Raw genomic sequence first — 21,188 nt, forward strand, 5'->3', positions numbered from 1 at the left:
AAGACTTCCCGGGAGATTCACAAGCAGGGCAGCCACTGCTGGAGTTGAGATTGGTCACATTCCTATGATTCACCTCACCAGGGGCCTCAGCTGCGCAAGGATTCCTTGATTCTCCAGCTGGGCCTTCCCAGGAAAGGACAAGGACTCTGTGACCCTCTTCTTATTTAGAGTTTTACCAAAACAATATCATCAACAACAACAAAAAGTAAAACAAGAAATCAAAATATACAAAAGCATAGACATCTGGCAAGTTTACAAAACACAGATTTCTTACCCTAAAATAATTAAAGCCTGTCAGACTTGGCTGATGCTGCCTCTGGCTGGGCTCATGGCTTCAGATTCCTTGTCGCCCACGTCACTGCTGATTCATCAGAGGAAGGAGTTCTTGCCACTCTGCTCCCTGGTCGTCTTCAGGGGCCTCAGCTTGGCTGGACTCCCACTTTTGAGCATTTCCCAGTCTGGAGTCAAGGTTCCTCCCTGAGCCTCTTGGCAGTCCCAGGATTTTCCGGAGCAGCATGCAGGGAAGTTTGGGCCCTCACCTGGTCACTCTCTACTCTCAGGCAGCCAGCCCTGGCAGCAGGCCCCAGCCCTACCCATCCAGAAGCCTGCCTACTTTGTATTCACCCCTCCCCTCCCCACCTCTCCCCAGCCAGCCAGCACCGCTGAAAACCACCTGTTTTGTGTTTTGAAAGCCTGGAAGCACCCCCATCCTCCACCCTCACAGACCTCCCACTGAGTTCCAGTTTCCTGTCCAAACTCCAGATTTAAGTTCTCTACTCAATTGAAGAACATAAGAGCTTGCTGCATATTCAGGCCTTTCCTTCCTCCAGCAGAAATACAAAAACCCGCACAGGAGGAGTTGCCAATGGTCCCCCTCTCAGGGGAAGAGTGGTCTTGTAAAGTTCTAAGCCTGGCAGCCTTGGGGGGGGGGTTGGTCCTCAAACTTGTCAGAGGTCAGAGGTCCTCAGACTTGTCAAGGTCATCTCTGCAGGGCACCATGTCCCCGATTAGTCCCCTCAAATGTGCTAGAAACAATTTTACAAGCAAAAACTATGCCTGTGCTCTGGCATGTACTATGAAATCACAACCATCAATAAACAGATGCACGTATACACACAAAGGAAACGATTGAAGTTCCTGACTGGCAGTTTCTGAATGTCTGGTGATGCTAATTTGTTCAATGATGTTTTTAGCTGTCTGTCAGCGTTTGCTAGCAGCTAAGTGGGAGCAGGTGTCAAAGACTGGAAGAAAACTTTTGGAAGGTAAAAAGCTTAAAAGTGACAAAGCTGTCCCTGTGTAGTAGGCGAATGGTGGCCATCCAAAAGTTACTTCTTCATCCACACAGAAACTGTGAATGTGTTGCTTTACATGGCAAAAGGGACTTTGCAGATGAGATTAAGTTAATGATCTTGAGATGGGGAGATGGCCCTGGGTGGGCCCAGTGAGATCACAAGTGTCTTTATAAGTGAAAGGGGGAGGCAGGAGCATCAGAATCAGAGAAGGATTTGAAGATGCTGGCTTTGAAGATGGAGAAAGAGGCCAAAAGAATGCTGGAAGCCTCTAGAAGATGGAAAAGGAAAGGGAATGGATCCTCCTCCAGAGCCTCCAGAAGAAATGCAACCCGCCCACATGTTGATTTTAGTCCAATGAACCCCATTTCAGACTTCTGACTTCCGGAACCGTAAGATAATAAATTTGCATTATTTTAAGTCACTAAGTTCATGGTCGTTTGTTAAAATGACAACAGGAAATCAGTAGTCTCCGCTAACTAATTGTTTCTGTGACTTGCGAGTAGAATCCTCTCTTTTGGATTTGATGGGAACACTCTGGTACAACACGAAGAATAAGACAACATCCCCATTCATTTGTTTCAAGAGCTGTCATTTGTCATTAACTTACCACCAACGCTAAGCCAGGTCCTGTGCTTAGTCACTGATAAACTAGCAAGAACTTTTTGTGGTAGGTGTTGTTATGCACCTGGTAAAACTGAGGCTCAGCGTAGTTCACACACCAGGGCTGACAGGTGAGAGAAAGCGTACACCTTCTACTCCAGCGAATTCCAAAGTCCTTGCTCTTTCCTCCAATCCATTTGCTGCCCCCTCCAAGCCACTGCTCTTCATCCCCAGGCTGTTCCACCTACAGGAATGCTCCCTCTCATACAGTCAAAGAACTGCCTTTTTCTGCCATTGTAGGTGGCAAGCCACAGTCAAAACTGCTGCTTGGAAAGCTCCTTTCGGTTGCAAATAAAGTTTGGGTTGAACCTCCAGCGAGTGGCATAATTGGACATTCTTTATGTGCAAACTGGACTTGGGTCTATCAGTTACAGGATAACATGTCCATTTCAAAGTCCAAAAGTGGGGAGATTTAGTAATCCTCTCTCCGGACATGACCTCGGCTGTGTCGCCAGCTTTGTAAGCCCCACACATACTCGCCAAGGGTCAGGAAGGCACCAGGGAGTGACCTGGCTGATGGACACTTTGCCTGGATTTAGTGACTCTCAGTCCTGACTGCATTCAAATGAGCTCAGAAGCTAGAGAAAGCTGTGAATGCCAGGTCCCACCCCAGGCAATTAAACCATACTGTGTATGGTGGGGCCTGGGCATCAAGGTACAGGCCGACTCTAAGGTGCAGTCAGGACCACTGTAGGATCCCTACCCAGTCGGATTATATCCCTTACCCGAGCCTGCTGTCACTGGGAGGACTGTCTGGGTGTGTCAGCTCTGCCAAGCCAGTAACCATGGGAGCTGTCAGGGCCCCAGTGCGCCTGGCAGGAGAGCAGGTAGACCCGCATTCACAGGACCCTGCATGGCTGGGAAAGCATATTGGGTCTCTGCCTGAGCAGATGCTTTTTAGGGTGACCAGCCATCTCCATTTGCCCAGGACTTTAGGGGAGAGGGGTGTTCCCAGACATGAGACTTTAAGTCCCCAAAACAGGAAAGTCTCAGGGATTTTGACAGGCAACTGGAAGTCAGAAGTCCACGGGAACAAGCTATCATGGTTGGGTGGTGCATTCTGGCATGAGAGGAGGGGTGTGTCTGTGTGTGTGTGCAAAAGTGTGTGTGTGCACACATGTGCATATGTGGAAGTTTGTGTGAATGTCACATGAGTGTGTGTGAGAAATTTGCCCATTCGTTTATGGGAATGTGTGCAAGTATATGAGAGCATGTGCGTGCGTGTGGATGGGAGTGTGTGACTGAGCGTGTGTGGGTGTGTGTTCGAGTGAGAGTGTAGGCATTCTGGGGGCAGGAGGCCTCACCAACCCAGAATCGCCCACTACAGTGGCTTCTAAAACATCTGAGCATGGGCCAAGCCAGCTGGCCCTGAGTCCTGCCAGAAAGCAGCCCAGAAAAAAATTTGCCCTGAGTGGTTCAGTGAGCTCAGGGGTAGAAATTGTACATTTATTTTGCTCTATGACAGTATAATTAGCTTTTCCTCTTGTGAGGAATGAAAGGGCAGTGTGCTTTCTGACAGCTGTGGGAGCTGCCTTCCTGCCTGGATAAATCTAGTATCCCCCGATATTGCTACACCTGTTTAAACAAGGAACAAAATAGGTATTTATTTGAAGTTCAAGAGGCCATGTGAGCCATGGCCTAAATATAGGCCTGGATATAATTATAAAGATACTTAATTCTTTGTTCTGAAAGACTTTTGCAGCCTGCTGTTCTTGCAGAGGCTCTGGCCATTTCCTTAAACATGTGTCCTTCTCAGAATGAGCAAAGGCAGGGGTGAGGAAGCCCGGTGGAAGGTAGGGTGCAAGTCTGGGGAGCAAGGCAGAGATGACTCCCAGACCTTGTTGACCATCAGAATTATCAGGGAGGAGGCTTGATAGAGATGTAGGTCTCTGGGTTCTCTCCTGGAGATTCTTTCCTTGGGCTTGGAATGGAGGGCAAGAACCTGTATTTTTAAAGCACCCCAGGTGATTCTGATGATTACCCAAGTTTGGGAACCTCTGACCTAAGGCATTGGGTTGGGGGACTCCTTCCTGTGAGGAATTTCTGGGACTAGGTCAGGAATACTAATAATTGCCATTTCCTGGGCACCCCTCACATGCAGGCATGCATCTCTATTCCCATTTTGCAGATGAGGCAACTGAGCTCTTTCCTTCATTTCTGTGCTATACACTGGAGCACCTCAGGGCAGGACTTCATCATTTTTTTTAGGTCACAGGCCTTTGAGACTTTGATGAAAGCTGTAACTCTCATCATAAAGCAAAACTGCACATGCACAGAAGATTTTGCCCAATTTTGGAGGGTTCATGGGGAGCCCCCTGAAACCTATCCAAGGACTCTGGTTAAGAATGTCCATCCTAAAGGACATTCCCTAAGGAGAGTCTACAGACAGGCACGATGAGCTTGATCCTCAGCAGGCTGAGTTAAGGCTTATGGGGCACTGTGGGGCTTATGGGATTTCAGGGCACCTGGAGGGAAGCTGTGGATCCAAGAACTGAGAATGAAACATGGGCCCTGCTTCCAGTTTAGTTGGAAAGACATGACTGCGCAGGATGAAAGATAATCTGAGGTTCAAGGTAGTGTAGGGTTGACACTGTGCTGCAGCTCAGGGAGGTGAGGCTGTGTGCTGTGGCAAGGCTAAGAGGTGAGGAGGTGAGGCCTTGGAGGAGCCTGGCCTGAGCTCGGCAGGAAGAAGTCTAGGCACGGGGAGCTTAGAGATACTTTTGGGGAGGAGGGGAGAAAGCCACACCCAAGGCAGAAACAAGGAAAACCAAGCCATTAAAAAAAAAAAAAAGATCTTGCGTGCTAAAAAATGAACCTCTTCCCTGCCCCCCCAAAAAAAAGGAAGGAAGAAAGAAGATGGTAAGAGAAAGAAATGCTCAACAGAATGATAAACTTTGTGATCATTTAAAAATATATTACACTGAACAATTAAACTATTTTAACACAAAACATAATGCTAGATAATTATGCTTTACAATTACAGAAAAAGATAATTACAGAATAATTACATCATTTACTTAAAATATATTAATTTATGGTTCCCCACAGATAATGTGGCCCAGTAACAGGAGACGTACGATAAGGTTGTGTGGGAACATCTGTTCGTCTATCTCTGAGACTCTATGCATAGCCTCATTTGCAGATTACGGTTGGAAGTCTAAATTTGAAGCTCTTTGTGAAAATGAGGTTTGAGCCAAAGGCACTCCTGCCCAGTGATAGACCGTGTCACAGTGTGCTTGAAGGTCTGTGCAGGGTAAAGTGGGGGAAATGGAAATGTCTGGATCCCATTGGAGGAAGGCTCTGAGGCCCCACTGCGTTTCCTCCTTTTTCCTCTAGGGGGAGCTGCTGCAGTTTTGAGGGAAGGTGGAGTCCCAGTAGGGCAGAGGGCAGAGGGCAGAGGACTTGGGGTGTGGAGAAACTGGAGCCTGGGAGACTAGCCAAGCAGCAAGTGCAAAGAGGCAGATGCAAGGAGGAGAGCCTGGACAAGGGCCAGGGGAGGGCAGATTCCAAGAAAGCAGGATCATCTTCCCCTAGGAGCCTGGGGGAGAGAAAGGAGGCAGAGAGGAGCTCTGGTTTTGCCAGAGGCTGCTGGACAATGGTGGCTCCGCGGACAGAACTGGAATTCACAGGGTCTGAAGTGTGAAGACAAGTTCTGGCGGGAGGCAGGGAGGCTCACCCCCTAGGTTATCTCATTGATGCCTCCTCCCAGTAAGAGTGTCCTGGTAGTTCCTTAAAAGACAAATGCTGCAGGCAGGGTCCCCTGCTGGCCTGGCACTGTGTTCCCTGCTTCTCCAGCGAGGGAGGTCCCTCTGTCTGCTGTGCCCAGAGCATGACACCATAAGGTGAGATTTGGGTTCTTTAGGTAGACAAGGCATTTCAGCAACTGCAGGGCAAGATGCCTTGCAGATATTTGCCGAACGTTTTAATGACAATTAAACATATGAAAATGAGTAATAAAAAACAAAGCCAAGAGTGAACTGTAGTTAGATGGAGGCAGAAATAGAGACATGTGCAGGCTGAGAGGGACTTTTACTTTTCGGTAATAGCAGGAATTAACAGTGAAATAAGCTTACGAGAAAGGAGAAGAAGCATGGAGTCAGAGACCTATTTCCCACAGTGGTTCAGTTCCGTACAGGAACTATGAGTTTCAGAAATGTACATTGCCACTGTCTGGGATAGTGAAATGATTTCTTAGACAAATAAAGTAGTTTCCTGCTTCAGAATGCAGTTTCTTTGCATAACAATGAGCTTACTGAACCCACCCAGAAATCATTACAAGATTTTTTAACCCATTTAAAAAAATGATTGAAAACATGCGGGGAATCTGATTTCCCATGTTTAGACAAAGCTGCATATGACCCCCTTTAAAGAACAATTGCAACATAAAGATACATTTGGCTCTATTCCTATTTAAAAGGACTCCTTGCAGGGACACGTGACTAGTTCTAGCCACTAAGGTGCAACATGTCTCCTCTCCCAGACACTGAATCTGCTGATGCATGATCTTGGACTTCCTGGCTTTCAGGCTGTAAGAAACAAATGTTTGTTGTTGGTAAGCCACCAAGTTTAAGGTAATTTTGTTATAGCAGCCGAAGGGGACTCAGACAATGGATGTCTGTAGCGTTTCTAGTTTCCAGAGCTGTGCCTGACACCCTTTCAGTATCTCTTTGTGTTCATGCGTGCGAGTTTCTCCAGAGAACATAACAAGAGGTGGATTTACTGGGTCACGGAGAATATCGATTTTCAGTACTGCTTGATATTGCCAAACGATTCTTAAAGTGGCTGCACAAGGTTGTACTGAGGGCAGCTATTTTTAGAGCTTACATTTTACGCTCCTGGCTTTGCCCTGGGTCCTCATGTAGACAATGCCATGCATTCACCTTTAGAAATCTTCTAAACTCACCACTCTTATCCTACATAGCTGTGTGTTACGACACATTAAGGGTTTTTTTTAAAGTCATATTCCTTGCAAAAAATTCAGGCGATTCATAAAAGTATAAAGAACAAGGTAATAATCACCTGATATCCTAACACTCAAAGAAAACCACTATTAACATTTTGATGAATATCCTTCCAAACATTTCTGGTGCAAATGGATATGTGTGCAACGTTGCGTAAATGGAATCAGGCAAGCTAGTTTATCCCTGCCTTTTCACTCAACAGTCCGTTATGAACACCTTGAGATAGTTTTCCGGATCTACAAAACTCCTTGATTTCCTCTGGCTTGGAGTCGCTTTGAGGTTAGAAGATGAGAGGAAGGGAAGGGAGGAGAGAGAGCTAATAGTGGCAAAGGGCTTGGTACATGCTCCATCTGATTTCCTCATCCCCACCATCGGGGACGCAGGCGCGACCACCCATCCTACGGATGGGGAAATTAGGGTCATAGCAACAGAAGCAATGGACTCGGAATTCAGTAATGTCTCCCCCTCATCCCCCTGCAACTACTCCACCTGCTCACCCCTCCTCATCTCTCACGGGGCTCCCTCAGTCCTCTACAGATGCAAAGGGTGAAAGGCACTTGAAGACCCAGAAGATGGGAGGCCCACATCTCACCCCAACCTTGGTGAAGCCAACAGGGTGAGAGTATAAAAACCTTGCCTCACTGAGGTAAGCATCTGCTTTCCCTCTTCCCACCTCAGGCAGGGGGGCAGCAGTGTATTCCTGAAGGTCCTCGGAGGGGCATTAATTTGGAAATATCTCAAGAGGAGAGGGCAAAGGGCCATGCCTTGACCAGGTGGAGGCAGCCACCAATCCCAGACTTGCAAGGGGTAGGAGGGTCAAGGAACACCGGGAGGCAGAGATTGGGGTAGCTAGTGGTTGCCAAGTCTGTGGTAAGTGCCTCTCTGAGCTGCCAGGAGTGCCCAGAAGACAGATGGTGAGGAGCTTGGGTCAGCTGTGGCTTCACATAGCCAAAGGAGCAACGGTAAAGAGGGAAACCACCGGGGCCCAAGGACATGGCCTCCCTTCCCACCCCTGCCATTGGGTGGCACCACATAAGCCCACATTTCTAGTAGGCTCCCAGGATTGGGGGAGGGAACACCCTAAGTTTTGGGATGCTAAGTTTTGTTTTGGAGCAATAAAGGAATGTGCCATTCCTTGAATTGGATATTGTGGCCTAAAACTCGGGGCTGATGATACGGGTATGTGACCTGAACAGTCACCCAGAGCCTCATACTTAGAAGAGCCCTGCCCTTGGCCCTTGATTTAATGCTCTGCCGTCACCATCTTGAAACTCTTGGTAAATTTTTGAAGAAGGAGCCCCACATTTTCATTTTGCACTCATGTGCAAATTACGTAGGTGGTCCTTGCAAGTGTGTGCCTACTGCATGCCCACATGGCAGAAGTTTCTAAAGTCTTCCGTCGTTAGGAGAAATCCTCACCGAAACCTGGAGCAGTTAATGAGAATGCTAACCACTGGCCAAGCCCACTGTTGGGTTGGTTACATACATCTCTCCCATGAAAATAGGGCTAAATATAAACTGAATATGTATGATTATGACACTAAATATGAAAACCATGGTGGTACATAAAAGGGGGTAGCCAAGATGAAAGCGAAGCTGCTGCGGGTGGAAGCTGTGGATGGGGTGTGTTTTCGGTGGGTTTCGATGGAGAAGGCTCAAGAAAGGGCCAGGGAGCCCTAACCAGTAATGTGTGTCTCCAGAGCCCCAGCCTGCTACCAGGAACGGACGCTCGCCCAGCGCTGACAGCTCCCAGGAACACGGACGGTTCGGGGCATTTCTCCCTGCAGAGTCCCCGCTTGTTTTTTGGCCTGAAATTTGCACAGATCTTCAGAAGTTATACATCAGTCTGGAGTCTTTGTATATATTTGGAACTGAATAATTTGCTTTTGAAGCCATCAGATCGTGATGTTTATGATGTTTCTCAGTTGGTTCCCAGGTTCTTGGGGCTTAAATGACTGCTTTATGGAGAGAGGATGCTTTTTTCCAAGGTTCCAAAATTCGCACTGCTCTAGTCGGAAGCTCCCAGAAGCACCCTGCAGGTGTTTAGGTGTTCGTGGGTGCTGGACAGAAATGTCCCCCCGAGATGAAGGGTCTGGTGTGTTGGTATGACCAGGGGCTAGGAGACCGGGGTGCAGCGCCCCTGGGACGCAGACTCCTTCACACCCCCACGTGCTCACTCTCCCTCACTGCAGTGCACTTTCTCTGTAATTAGCACGGGACAGAGGCCTCTGGTTCTCACAGGTAGCCTTCATCACCCACCGCCATGTATCAGGCACAGACCCAAGTGCTCAGGGGAGGGACATGGCAGTGTCTTCACGCTGGGTTTAGGTGCTCGCCGCGTTCGGGGCATGGCGCTAAGCCTCTCTCATGGGTGATTCTGTTTAACTCTCAGAACTGCCCAATGGAGCAGGCGCTCTTACTACCTCCTCTCAACAGATAAGAAAAATGAGATGCTGAGAGGCCAGAGAAACTGACGCAAGTTAGCAAGTGTTGGAGCTAGAGTTCAGAGCCCAGCGGAGCCTGTCAGTGTGATCTCATGCTCGCTTACCCAGCAGGTAGGGAGAAGAGGAGGCTAATTACAACAAGGACCCCAGAGCAAAGGTGCGAGTTGACACCCATGAGAAATGCGGGGCGTTTGGGCATGAGAGAGGCCAGGAGGCAGTAGCTTCCTGGGGGAGATGGTGCTGCCAAGCAGCAGGGAAGCAGGGCACCCTTAACCCCCCAGATGGTGACCATGGATGGGCTCCACCCCTGTGGGGCCCAAGCCGGCCCAGGCTCATAGGTGTGCAGTGAGTGAAGAGGGACCGTTCTGAGCACTGCCCAGTGCAGCTCACTCAGCTTGTCTTCTGGTTCAGCTCACCCAAAGGCACGGGGGCAGCCTCTACAGCAGAAGGTACTATCACCTGAAAGAAAGACCAGGTTCAATGAAAGACCTGGTCCCCCAGAAACTTGAGGGAAGCCCAGAGGAGAGCTTGCTCTGCTTTGAGCCCTAATGATGGAGTACGAGGCAGGTGGGAAGAGTCTGCTCTAGGTCCTTGGAACAGCTATCAGAGTTCAGCAGAGGAGTGGTCCCATCCAGTGCAAGAGTGGGAGCATCTAGGTGAACCTCATGAAAATGCCAGGGAGGTAGATCAAAAACAGAATATTGGCAATTTCATTTGTTAATTCTAATCCAACCCAGCCAGGAGCTGACTGTCCACGGTGGCCAGGAGGGGGTAGGTGAACACAGTGGACAAGTTAGTGCAGGGAGTAGGGAGCAGCCAGCCTGTGGAGGGCAGACACACTGGATCATAGCAAAGGACAGATAGGACACATGTGTGAGACATTCAAGAGAGCCCTTGAACCCGGAGGAAGAAAGTTGTTGTGGCTGCAGCATTCCCATGAGCGGAAGCTGGAGGTCAGTGTCCTGTGACTATCGTTCAGTCCTTGTTGTGAGCTAGGGTGGCCCAAGAATGAGGGTTGCACTCACACCCGGGTAGATGCAGCCAGGCTGTCAGCTAAGCGTCGATGCCGCCCATGGGCCAGGGGTGGGGTGGGGGGGTCAAGGGAGGCTTCTTGGAGGGAGTGAAACTTGAGCTAATCCTTCAAGGATGGGTGGGAATTCAAAACACATGCAGAGAAGGGGAGACGGTGAGAGATGGAGAGATCTAAACTTCTAAAGGTATTTTAAAATAGGGAAAGTCACAAAATAGTATGGAAACCATGATTCCTTTTTTTGTTTAAAACGTGTGAATAGGGGCGCCTGGGTGGCTTAGTGAGTTAAGCATCCGATTTGATTTCAGCTCAGGTCATGATCTCAGGGTCCTGGGATCGAGCCCCACATTGGGCTCCCTGCTTAGCGAGGAGTTTGCTTGTCTCCCTCTGCCTCTGGCCTTTCCCCTGCTGTGCTCTCTCTCTTTCTCTCTCTCTCTGTGTCCAATAACTAAATAAACAAATAAATCTTTTATTTTATTTTTATTTTTTTAAGATTTTATTTATTTATTTGACAGAGAGCGAGAGCAGGAACACAAGCAGGGGGAGTGGGAGAGGGAGAAGCAGGTTTCCCGCAGAGCAGGGAGCCTGTCATGGGGCTCGATCCCAGGACCCTGGGATCATGACCCGAAGGCAGACACTTAACGGCTGAGCCACCCAGGCGCCCCATAAATAAATCTTTTAAAAATTATGAATATATACATATGCATATAGATACTCATAAATATTAAAATAATGATATATGGAAGAATATTTATTAAAATCTAAACTATGCTGGCATTATTGGGTAGTTTTTACTTCTTTTTGCTTATCTATATTTTCTAATTCTTCTACAATAAGCATGTGTTACTCATGTAAGGTATGGAATATAGGCTGCCCTAAGTCCTGTCAATATGTAAATGTTTCATGTAGGAAGCTGTACAACTTACCTGACTGTAAGTTGGAATTCTTCCAAGGTATTACTGGAATAATAGATTTCTACAGTTCCTGGTGTATATAACATAATGGTTTATGAGCGTGCACCCTGTAGGTTTGATTCTATCTCTGCATCTTGATAGCTGGTGAAATAGAATAATGATAGTACCTACCGCCTAGGCTCTTTTTGGAACTCAGTAAATGTTATATTGGCTTCTCTCTCTCCCCCCTCCACACACACCAGACCCTTACATGAACAGCCCTCTTGACCATCGACATGAAGGTGGTGTAGACCCACCAGGGCTTCTCAAAATTTAATATGCATGTGAATGACCAGGAGATCTTGTTTAAATGAGGGTTCTGACTCAGGAGGTCTGGGCCTAAGATTCTCCATTTCTAACAGCCTCTAGGTGATGTCACGCTGCTGATCCATGGACCATACTTTGAGACAAGAAGGTAAGGATGAGTTAATGTCTTTTTACAATGTCCAGGAACAAAATGCCCTTAAATGTATTCAGATGTTACCTGTTGTAAGGACTCTCTTCTCCCTTGGGCAGTACCCTGTCATTCTGTCCATCAGTAAACATAAACACCTACTTCTGTGTGTAAGACCCTGTGCTGGGTTCTGGGAAATCAAGGTATCTGTTACAAGAGAGGGCCCCTGCCCTTAAGGAGCTTGCATTCAACACCTAAGCATAAAAATGTCGGCAGCTGTGAAAAGAATTTATCCTGGGTGCTGAGGGCTCCAGACAGTGAGTGAATGAAAGCAGGATTCCAGGGTCTATTTTAAATGCTGTAGAGAACTCAAGTCCAAATACTTACTTTGAAACGTTGAGGATTAACACATGCTCCAGATGCGGGATTGCATGAATAAGTCTTAACAGTTAATGTGAGTCATGTCTCTCTATATAAATATATGCTCCCATAGGATCTGTGAGGTTGTGGTGTATTGTTTTCATAGTTGCAAGTCCTCCCCATTCCTTGTTGAATGGAAGAACCAGGGGTTGAGATATGGAAGTCATCTGGAACATAAATACATAGGCTTGCGGCCATACCACACCATTGTATCCATTGTGTAAAGAACATGTTTGTCTCATTTGGCTGCATTTTGTGGGGCTTTCAGCTCCTGCTGTATTCCATTTGAAGATTAATATTTACTATGGAAACAGTGATGTCAAGTTGATGCGGATGGGACTTGGGCCATGAATAAACACAAAATAGTTCATCACACAGGGTGCAAATTATTATTAGGCTTAGGAGTTTCCAGCTTGTGCAGGCACCCCCCCAAGTTTGTGGGGAGTAGGCTGGCAGGCCGTGGGCTGGCACACTTGGGAGAAAGTGTCCATTTTAAATGGAACAAGTGTCTTGGAATAAAGCTATCAGCCCTGCTGAAACAGGACATGGTCTGCCCACAGGAGCAATGGGAAAGAAGAGGCGATTTAATGGCGACACATGAAGATAAGTGACCCACTGTGGGAAGATTTTCTTAAGTGATGATTGCCCTAGGAAGCAAGAACTCTCTTTTACATAAGGAATTTCTATCAGGTGGGGACCCTTTGGAATGGGAACTCCTGGAAAATGGGGCTCTCTGGGAGTACTTGGAGTTGAGCAGGTCTGAGGTTGACAGGAACTGCTGTGGGAAGCCATGGGGCCGAAGAGATGGGGCTAGCTCATGGGGACAGGAGGTGTAAATAAGAATTTCCAGTAATATCAGCTGTTTTTATCAGGTGCTAGTTATGTTCCAGGCATTATATCCTTCGGTTCTCTCCATAAGCCGTATGTTTGACCTGAATAGCAGTGTTGCTTCCATCTCACAGATGTGGAAACTGAGACTAAGGGAAGGCAAGAACTCGATGATGGAGTGAGATGAACCCATTCTGACTCCAGAACCTACTTTTTTAAAACACCATTCCATGTCCTTAAAGAAAAACATGGAACCACAGCCTCAGAGTTTACCGTATTCTGCTCAAAGTGTTTTGTTATCTCTAGATCCACGAAACACACACCATGGTCTGGTGACAGAGCGCCCAACCGATCATACGTGCTGGGACCTGGTGACTGCAGGTGAGCGGGAGGGCCACCTGGATTGCATGCTGGTTCAGCAGGACAGTGTCGGAGGCCCCTTTCACAAGGCTGAGGGGGAGATGGAGGCCAGGAGAAGCCTCAGCAAGATTTACAGCTAGTTAGTACTACTTCTGCTGAGACATACTCTTCCTCTCAGCACCCAGAACCTTCTTCTCCTCTCATGGTTTGCCCCTGCATTATTCCCCTACACACATGTTCTCCTAAGTGCCACTGAGTGTTTCCCTTGTGCCAGACATGGGGCCTTTTGGTGGCAGGGAGGGGTCAGCGGGGCCATCCGACCTGAGGCCCCAGCTTGAGGGAGAAGTTTGCAAGGAGAAGCCTACATCATAAGTGCTGATTTCACCTGCAAACTCTAGCCTCTAAGACTTTGCGTAGGAACTGAAAACTCAAAGAAGAAAATGAAAAGAAAAAAAAATTCCCAGCAGACAAATAAATGAAAAAGCTCTGTGTAGAAGCTCATGGAAAAACAGTCCTCTGCTTCTAATGGTCTCTGGGTCTGAAAGGGAAGGGGGCTCAGTCCCCACAGTCTGGGGCCAAGTCTGGTTGAGTTACATGACCTGGTAAGAGTGATGGGTATCGAAAAAGTGCTTTGTGAACTCTGACGTGATATTGAGTGGGAGTTGCTGTTTTAATTACATAAAATATGAGTCTTAGAAAATACCCAAGAAAGGAAGCTCAGGATCTGGGGAAGATTAGAAGTAAAATTGAGGATCATGTAAGCCATCCCAGGAACCCCAAATTATACAATGTCTTCATTTTTTACCCTAGGCACAGATTGCTGGTTTGAGGTCCAATTTCTAGATTTCCTTTTCAGTTTTTTTTTTTTTTCCAGGAAGGCATACTCATCTCTCTACTGTCCTCTGCCACCCAGGGCTGTGACATAAGTCTTTGCAGGTTACCCCCAATATAGCTGCAGGGGACACCATTCACATCAAAGTCCATGTGAGTCAGACCATTGGTTCTTAAACTTGGTTGCACATTGGAGTCACTTGGGAGACTTTAAACATTATTGACATCTTGGTTCCTCCTCTAGAGAGTCTGATTTAATTGGTCTGAGATTCAGTCTGGGCATTGGGATTTTTCAAGCTGTTCAGGAGGCTCTACTAAGCAGGCATGTTTGAGAACCACTGAATTAGACTATGCTGTGGATGGTGGCCACTGGGGGATGTGTGGTGTACAATGTCTTAGCCCTTCACATTGGCCCTGCCCATACACATATATCATCTTCAATGACCTGAACTTGCTAGTAGGAGAGATCACAGACTAAATACATACTTCTCTGTCTTTTGAGTCACAGTTTCCCTTGGGTTAGGACTGAGGTTGAAGAGAGTGTAGGTACTGACCTCTGAGCCTTTGAAGGCTCTCTTAAACTTTCTGCATCCTTCTGAAGAATGAGGGAGAGGCAGGGGTCTAATCCTGCTGAAAATGGGGAGTTTGTCAAGGCCGGTTTTGGAGCCTGCATAACTCTGGTGCTCTGCCCAGCGTAAGCATGCTGTTTTGATCTCCTGGCTGAGTGATTTAGGCCTTCAGAAGAATCTGGCATATTTCCCCTGGTGCCTAGGTTATAAATCAGCCCCTGTTAGCAGCTGCATCTTACTCTCTCAGGCCACAAGGGAACTGTAGTAGGTTTTACTGAATTAGCAACTTAATTGCACTAAATATAGCTCTAATGCCCCAAAGAAGTTATGGCAGCTCCCAAAGGGGTCTGGCTTCCTATACTCTCCCCCCTCTCTGCCCACCCCAAACTCAGAGAACCAGTTAAACTCTGAACAATTCAAGTTATTAAATCCCAGCTTCTGGAATGAACGCACTTTGTTTTGAATATGTCAGTATCATTAACTCCTGCCACGTGAATTTAATGTCACTGTTTCCCTAACAATTAATGTCCTTCAAATGTGAAGATGGAGGACACCGAAAATCCCACAAAAACCCAGAGAAATGAGACAAATATGTGACACAGCAAGTTCTTGGTGTCGTGGTGCAGTCAAAAGCTTGCCTGTTTTATAAGTTAGATGCTCTGTAACTCATTGATGCTTCCTGCGGATGAGTGCATCTGTCGTCCTAAAATTACAAGGCAAGCTTCTTTGGCTGAAACCTTGCATCTGGCATGTGTATTTAGACTTGGCATTTCAAAGTTAATGTTTTTGGTTCAGCAGAGGGATTCAAAACAAACATTTTCTGAAAAGTTCCACATTCTTGAGCAGATAGTTGAATCTAGACTGAGTGAAAGAGAGAGGACCAAGTATGGAAGAAGCTGCTAGTTGCTACCCAGCATCCATTCTACTCTTTTCCCTTTGCAATAGAACAGCAGTAACAAAAAACAACTCTGTTTCCCAGAATGCCTTGGCAGCTTGGTGAAGCCATGGGACCAAATTCTGGTTGGTGAGGTGGAAGTAGAAGTATAACATGGAGCTTCCAGGAAGGCTTTCTTTAAGAGAATTGAATGAGGTGTGAGGTGTGTCCTTTTTTCTTTTCTTTTTCTCCTTCCTTCAACCTTCTAGAATGGGGACATAATGCCAAGCTTCTGCAGTCACCTTGCACCATGAGATGACTTTGAAGAAGAAAGCAAGGTGACAATAAAAATGGCGGAAAGATAGACATCTGGGCCACCAATGATAGGGATCAGCAGCCCCGTCCTACCTCCGTCTGGGCTTTTTATATGGAAGAGAGAAATAGACTTCTCCTGTTTGAGTTAATGTTATTTGGGGTTTTTAATGATATGAAAACAAATCTAATTCCAAGTGATGGATAATGGTAGGGCAAAATTAATAGAAAAATCATTTCTCTGATGATGTTAGCACATTTTGGCCTATGTTTGTCCACCTGCTAGAGTGAACAACATTATTTGAGAAACCGTACATTTCTTGTGCTCAGCCAGGTTAAGCAACTTGCTTAAAGTCACCAAGCTAGTAAGTGGCATCCCATCTACGCTTGTACTTGACCCTGCTTTCCCTGTCAGGGGAGCATGCCTTACTAATCACAACTCTGCAGACTTGCAGTTTTTGATCAACAGTGTCATCATGTCTAATCCCCAGCCGGCTGTGCAGTGGTCAGGTCTGGCCTGAGTCCACCCCAAACCCGAGGAGCCTGGGAGAAACCTGGTTACTCTGGAGATGCTACCCCTTCTGGAATCTGCATTTGGAATCTGGAATTTGGTCCTGTGGCTTCACCAAGTTGCCAAGGCATTCTGGGAAACAGAGTTGTTTTTTGTTACTGCTGTTCTATTGCAAAGGGAAGAGTAAGGCTTTTGTACGTCTCTCCTTCACCCAGTCCTCACCTATGATGCTCCCAGGAAATGGTAATAGACTTTGTATAACAGGAGGGAGGAGACTGCTCTAAGTTTCCCCAGAAAGTTACCTTTGCTTAGAAGATGGGCAGTTTTGTTGGCCTTCTACAACTGTATGTTCAAATCAGGCCAGTTACTATATTGATAGTGTAGCATGAGAGAGAGTGCTGAGTAGCTGACGTGGCTGGTCATGGAAATGAGATTTGTCAACCCATCCACCTTAAGGAAAGGGGAGAGGGGAGAGGGAAGCCTCTTTGTTTATTTGGGCCATTCTGGTTCAGTGAGTGTGGGTGACAGTGAAATTTGCTCAAGAGAATTTTAAGTCCTGCCCCAGAAATACCAATTAAGGGACAAGTTGTCCACTTCTCTCACTTTACTGAGAATAGTCTGTTATCTTACCTTGGGGCCCACAGCAGAGCCTCAAGGGCTGTACTAGTTCCTGGGGCGAGGCGGCTCCCTCCATGGACCCCAAGGGCTCTGAGGGTGTGTATACCCAGCGCCCGGCTCTCTGCCTGCCAAGAGCATGAGCCTCCTGAATGTTTGCTGATTGAAGAGCTGAACGACTTTCTGAGTGCCTGTAATGCTAACCCTGAGTAATGTTTTCTCAATATCATATCTTGATACAATGGTTGGCATGGGAGTGAAACCCAATCTTAAAAATACATAAGAAATAGTTACATAATCCACATAAAGATGGGCCCTTTGTGGCTACTTTTAACACACTGTCACACTTAAAGGAGACACTTAGCTTTCCCTACATGTAACAGAAAAATCAAAATAATGGTGGCTTAAACAAGATTTAAAACTTTTCTTCCTTTTCATTCAAAAGAAGTCTAGAGTAGACAATCAGGCAGCATCATAGTCATTGAGGACTCAACCTCTTCTGTCTTTTTGCTCCATCTTTGTAACAAGTAGCTTCTGTCCTCAGGGTCACCTTGCGCTCTCAGCTGGCTGCCGGGTGTTCTGTGACAACATCCAAGTTGTAGTCTTTCAGAATGAGGAGAAGCAGAAAGTAGAAAAAGGAATTCCCCCAGCCATCTGTTTTCCAGGGAGCCTTTCTGGAAGCCCCACCCCCAAACTTCTGCCTACATCCAGTTGGCCAGAACTTCATTACATGCTCAAACTTAGCTGCAAAGGAGGCTGGAAAATGTAGTGTTTTAGGTAGGCTCATTGCCACTCCTTCTTCTCTGCCCCTAATCATATAGGCCAGCCGTTCTCAACACTTTGGAAATCATTTATACCCTTGAAATATATTGAGGAACCCAAAGAATTTTTGTTGATGTGATATCTATTAGTACTTACCATATTAGAAATTAAAACCAAAAAAAGATTAAATATTTATTTGTTTAATCATTTAAAAATTACATTATATCAAATCGTTTAGTTTAAAATCTTATAATTTTACTTGTCAGTTATACCTCAATAAAGCTGAAAAAAATTTAAAATAGCTCCAGGACCTCCAAAAAAATTAAAACATAAAAATAAAAATTACAGGGGCACCTGGGTGGCTCAGTCAGTTTAGCATCTGCCTTCGGCTCAGGTCATGATCCCAGCAGGGAGTCTGCTTCTCCCTCTCCCCCTCCCCCTGCTCCTTCTCTCTCTCTCTTGCTCATGCTCTCTCTCTCAAATAGGTAAAAATCTTTTAAAAATAAAATAAAATAAAATAAAAATTACAGGGGCACCTGGCTGGCTCAGTTGGAAGAGCATGCAACTCTTGCTTCATCTTAGAATCGTGAGTTCGAGCCCCGTGTTGGGTGTAGAGATTACTTAAACAAACAAACAGACTTTAGAAAAATAGAGAAAGTAAAAAATAAATAAAAATTACAATTATATGTCCTTTATGTGTTAAATAACGTATTTTTTTCCAATGTGGAAAAAAAGGTGAGAAGAGTGGTATTTCTTTCCAATTTTACAAATTTTTAAAAAATATCTAACTTAACAGAAGACAGCCATAGTCTCATATCTGCTTCTTCATTGAATCTGTTGCAATGTGTTGTTTTGGTTGAATTATATGAAGAGAATCTGGTTTCACACAGATGTGTAAGTTGGAAAATATAGAAGTATTTTTAAAGCTTTTCAGATAATCGTAGATATTATTCTTTGATACTACACCAAAACTCACATAGCAGTTTCTTAAAGGCTAGTTGCGAAGTGGAATCGGAAATCATATCAATGAATATTGTGTACTCTATTACATGAAAACCCACTGGTCCATCTAGCATGTCGAACACATGTTGTACATGCACATGATTTTGTAATATCATCTAGTGCTCATGTGGAAAATTTTCACTGAGTTATACAGACCTTTTCAAATGTTGACACATCTCATTATATAATATTTTTTCAAATCACATTTTTAAATACCACTTCGATCTCAAAACCAAAGTCCACTTTTGGGGAAGTTGTCAAGCTCATGATGACAAAAGTTTTTCAGAAATTCTCATTTTCACTTGAAAGGTTGAATGTTATTGTGGGCCACACACACCGTCCGTCACTTCCCTTGAAGTGACAAACTCACTTTGTTGAGGTTTGAGATGTCTGCCAAATACGCAAGTCCAAGTAGCCATGGTGCCTCCTGCCACGGGCCTTCGAGAACCACAGAGTAAGCTGGGGGGTCAGTCAGGGGCCAGCCGAGCACAGGGACCAGAAAGGTGACCCCTAAGGGTGAGTCCCTGTGGCCTCGAGGGGCCGAATGAGACGCAGACACACTCTAGTCTAAACCTGTTCTCTTTGGAGCTTTGTAGACAGAGCTTTTTGTTTTCCCTTCATAGTCTGTTTGCCTTCTGAGAAATTCCAAACATGTTTTTGTGGCTCCTGTTCAGACAGTTGAGGGATCAGGGCGTCCTTCCTGGCTGAAGTGGGATCAGGCCAGGCCCAGAGGCCCAGAAGGAGGCTGGATAGCAGGAGGGCCTGGGGGGCCCAGGAGGGAAAGCACCGGGGTGGCTGCCACAGGCCCTGATGTCCTTGCACACCCATCCAGAAGGAAGGAGGAGGAAATGGTTAGCCCCCAGCAGCTTCTGCTGAGGAATCAGGTAACTTAGGTTTCTCTCCATTTCACCTCCGAAGGTACAGAGGTAAACAAACGGCTGCCATGGTGAGCAGTTTTTCCAGGTGTGAAGGGGGAGGCTGGGTTGAGAAAATGATCAAAAGAAGAACCTGTGGAATCGGCCTCACGACTCTCTGTGCTGCTCCGTTGACGCTGGTCCGTGTTTACCTAACACTGACCAGTAGCCCGCAGAGGACTTCAGCAACAGCAGGGATGTGTGAAAAATCTTTCACACTCAGGATGAGCGATGGACAGAGAACACTCTGTTCTCTCCCCCGAGCCCTATGTGTGTGTGTCCATGTAAAAGTGTTGTTCATATTCCAAAGTACTTGCGTCCACATGTCTATATACACACCGTATTTGCAGCAATGTGTCCTGTGTGTTTATCCGTGGGATAGATAAGCAGCAGTGACAATGAACATTATTTACCTCAGGACTCAAGAAGATGATGCTAACAGTAAAAGTACGTGGAGAGAGATCATTTCCTTCTCTTCTTCCTCCAGTCTAAAAATAATTTTATGAACACATAGTAAATGGACTTGGTAAAAAAAAATTCATTAATTAGCATAGACTAAAGTGAAAAATGAGCCTCCCATCCTCTGCATCAGAAATGACTATTACCAGTTCTTACGTATTCATCAAAACATATATATTAAAAAAGTGTACACACACACACACACACACATTCCTTTTTAAAGTTTATTTCTTTAAGCTAATAAATGTGAGGATTCCAACAGGAAGATCGCGGACTTCTTACATAAGCTTCATTTTCAGCCCCTTGTGTATCAGCAGACTCCGGCACACATAGTTGTGTCTATGATTTACACAAGTGTAAGTTTTGTGCCAGAGGACAAATTCTTTGTTTCAGGAAAAAACTTCTGGAACCCAGAAAACTGATTTCCTTCCCAGTTCATCTGGTTATTAATCTTCTTAAAAGCTCAAGACAAATAAAATTCCCGTATCTGAGACCTTTGTGGTATCCCAGAGGCAGGTGAGAATCATTCCCATGGAGTTGTCTTCACTTTCTGATTTGTCATCAATTCTTAAGAGCAATCCAGGAAAGGTTTATTTAGTACAGCTCTCTGTTGATTTTATAACCAACTGCTGACTGCTTGGGACATAAAACTCTTGATGATTTACAGGTAGTAAATGGGCAAGAAATCCATAAATCACATTCTATAAGAGGGATAGGTGAACACACACGCACACACACACTTATACTTAACCACCTTCAAAGGAAGAGTTGTAGGCATGTCCAGAAAATATATTCATTTTTAATTTGAGGAGAATCTCATCGGTGAGAGGTCCATAATCAATAACCTCTGTGAATTAAATTGTACCAGGTAATATTTTAATGTTCAGCAAGAGGCTTAGCCCATCATTTACTTATTTATTTATTTTAAAATTTATTTATTTTAGAGAGAGAGAGAGGGCGAGCCAGAGGAGTGGCAGAGGGAGAGAGAGAGAGAATC

This window comes from Halichoerus grypus, chromosome 2 (assembly GCF_964656455.1).
Source record: "Halichoerus grypus chromosome 2, mHalGry1.hap1.1, whole genome shotgun sequence".
In the NCBI taxonomy this organism is placed as follows: domain Eukaryota; kingdom Metazoa; phylum Chordata; class Mammalia; order Carnivora; family Phocidae; genus Halichoerus; species Halichoerus grypus.